Below are 3,042 nucleotides of genomic sequence, written 5' to 3'. Positions count from 1 at the left end.
GGGGATGAGACCACCACTTGGAACGTCCCAGCCCAAGGTCTAGGGGTGCCCTTGTTTAGCAAGGGCAGGAGCTGGGGCTGGTGGCTGGGTGGTGAGGTCTCTTCCTGGGCGGGTCCAGGGCATGGAGGTGGGAGCAGAGCCCCTGGCCCATGAATCCCATAAAGCCTATCCCACCACTCAACTCTTGGTGCTCAAAATGGCGAGACCACCTGCCTTGCCTTCTCCCAGCATCCTCCCGGTGGGGGCTGAGGCTCAGGCAAATGGAAATGAATTAGGGGCTGGGGGGTCTGAGGGGAGGACTCACACCTGCTGTAAACAGGCTGCGGCTGCAGCATTTCAGAGCCTTTTTGAGGCTCCCCCCTTAACCTCCTGGCCCCTCCCCAGTCACACGGGGTCCAGTGTTGGGTGGGTCCAAGGAGGTTCAGGTGCTCAGGGCTCAGTCCTGGGCTTCCTGTTCCCAAGCCCCATTGGTGGCCTTGAGGTCCAGTGCGGAGAGAGGGACTGGGATGGCGGGAGGGGGCAGAGCGGGCACCTCCAGGATTAACCCCTGCGGTTTCTGTCTGGATCTGCCTAAGCACGCTGCACTGTGGACGGCAACTGGAGGAACCCGGGCAGTAACCAGGGCGTTGCGTGGTGTCCCCGGCCTCCCCCACCCCACCATGCGTGCAAGGCACTAAGGCCAACGTGGTCAGGTGGCAGCCAAGGGCTCTCTGCTGTCGCAGCTGCACCTTTGGCCTCCGACTGCCTGTGCAAATCCTCCTCCCCCAACCCATCACGCTCCCCCCACACCCTGTTCATTTTTAACACAAACAATACATATCCTCTGAGCAAAACTTAGAAAATTCAGACACAAAGACGAACAAGCATTTTTCACAGTTTCATCGTATATTTGGAAATTGAGAGAGAATTAAAAGCTTGAAATTACAAGATTTTGGAGTTACAAGAATATCTCAATATTGTAGTCTCTCTTGGTTTCCAAAAAGAATAACCTACTAATTAGGACTTTAAGGCACTACCGACTAACATTCTGTAGAATCCAACATCAGAATATCATTACAACAGGAGTTATAGGATGTACAGTGCCACATCACGACGTTTCACATGGTCCGAAGTGGTTAAAAGTAATTTCGCCTTCGCTTTGTCTGTAGAGACAGAAAAAATTTAAGCAAATCTAGCAATACATTAGATTGCCTTATGTTGTCCAAAGTGCTTCTCAGTGACATTTAAACAAGACCTAAACTGTAGAGCTTGGACTCTGCTTCTTCAAACAGCTGTGCCCTGCGACTCCCCAGACCCTGCACATGGCCTCTGTCCTGCAGTGGGGCTATTTTCTCAGTCCTGATTCAGTAGAGTGACCCACCCAGAGCTGAGGAAGAAGAGGATTAGAGAGATGCAGTACCTCCATCTAGGATCCCACTTTACATCACACTAGTGCACTTCTAGTTATTATTGAAAGATTGTATAAAGTATGGTTCACTAATTTGAGTATTTGCCAACAAGCCAGAATCAACATGTACATAGCTCAAGTTAATCTACTTTTAGAAGTGTGGGTGCTGGGGTAAAGTTTAATGGTGTATCCCCAAGCTTTAATAGAAATAAAACAGCTGTTCACTGTATAAGGCTGTAGATAAAGAGAAACTCAGTAGTTTTTCACAGACTAAGACTGTTATTTCAATGAGAAGAGAAAATATTTACTATTGTGCTCTTACCTTTGTGCTCTGCATAACATACATTCATTGCCATAAGTTTTGCCATCGGATCCACAGACTGCCCTATATTTCCTGCTGCAACCAAATGGTCGAGCTAAGTATTTTCTACAGCTTGGCTGTAAAATGGAGAGACAACAAAGAAGTAACCATAGAGTACATATTTGAAAACAATGTTCTTACTACACTATTATGAAATGCCATACCTATAAAAGAAAATAATCTATATGTTTTTATTATAGGCTCATAACAAAACAAAAATTCTTATAGCAAAAGCCAAATTAAAAAGTAAAATATTTTCATAACCTGGTAGCCCTCCCTATCAGGTGTTTCCCTCAGTTACATTCCCCTCCCATCCCAGAGGTAATCATTAAACTCAGTTTTCTATTTATCATTCACTTGCTTTTCTTCATAGCTTAACCATCCATGCAGTTATTCATAAAATTTTGTAATATTTAATTTTGAAAGTTTTAGAAATGTATATACATAAGCATTATAACCTATTATAGTTTTCTAAAAATATTTTAGCAAATATAGATTACTTTCATTGAAAGCTTTTATAGTTATTTATTGAGAGCATATAACTTTCTAATCTTTAACTTATTTATATCATGATGATTATATACTATTTTGAGTCAATCATTGATTGCTAGTAAAATAAACTTTATTGTATTTTGGCAACATTTTTATACATTGCTAAATTTGTGTATTCTAAGATTTTATTTAGGTTTTTGGACCTATATTGAAGACTGGCATTGTCTTCCATTGTTAAAGTTGAGGAGTTACCTGACAGTCTTAGTCTAATCCCTTTGTAGGTAACTGGCCTTTTTCTCTGGGTACTCTTAAACCATCTCTGAATTCACTGATTTATAGTTCTGTTCACAATGTGTTTGGATGTGGATTCTTAAATATTTTGTTTCTGGTTAGAATGTCTTAGGACCCTCAAATCTATTCATAATAGCCAAAGAGTAGAAACAACCCAAATTTTTATCAACTCATTGATGGACAAATAAAATGTGACATATAATGAATCACTAGGAAATTATTCATTGATAAAAAGAAATGAAGTTTTGATTAATGGTACAACAATGATGAACATCGAAAATATGATACTAAGTGAAAGAAACCAGTAAAAACACATACATCCTCAATTCCATTTACAAAAATGTCTAGAAAAGGTAAATCTGTAGAAAAGAAATTACTTTAATGGTTCCCTGGAATAGGGGTGCAAGGAATGGTGATTAACTGTAAATGGGCAAATGGAATTTAATCATGGAACTAAAAATGTTCTAAAACTGAATTGTGGTGATGATTTTACTACTTGGCAAAATAACTT

General features: G+C 40.9%; 1 long non-coding RNA gene across 1 annotated transcript; it reads right to left on the bottom strand.

Annotated features, from left to right (window-relative positions):
- Nucleotides 1-875: 875 nt before the first annotated feature.
- LOC138393228 (uncharacterized) lies at nucleotides 876-1,981 on the bottom strand. The gene is made up of 3 exons (XR_011235115.1): nucleotides 1,913-1,981; nucleotides 1,710-1,825; nucleotides 876-1,142 (listed from the first exon to the last, which is right to left on the bottom strand). It is a non-coding gene; the product is annotated as an uncharacterized lncRNA (long non-coding RNA).
- Between the last annotated feature and the right edge of the window lie 1,061 nt (nucleotides 1,982-3,042).

The sequence above is a fragment of the Eulemur rufifrons genome, chromosome 10, assembly GCF_041146395.1.
Source record: "Eulemur rufifrons isolate Redbay chromosome 10, OSU_ERuf_1, whole genome shotgun sequence".
NCBI classification, from domain to species: Eukaryota; Metazoa; Chordata; class Mammalia; order Primates; family Lemuridae; genus Eulemur; species Eulemur rufifrons.
Note: the sequence above shows the minus strand (reverse complement) of the source record. Positions and strands in the feature narration are given on the sequence as shown.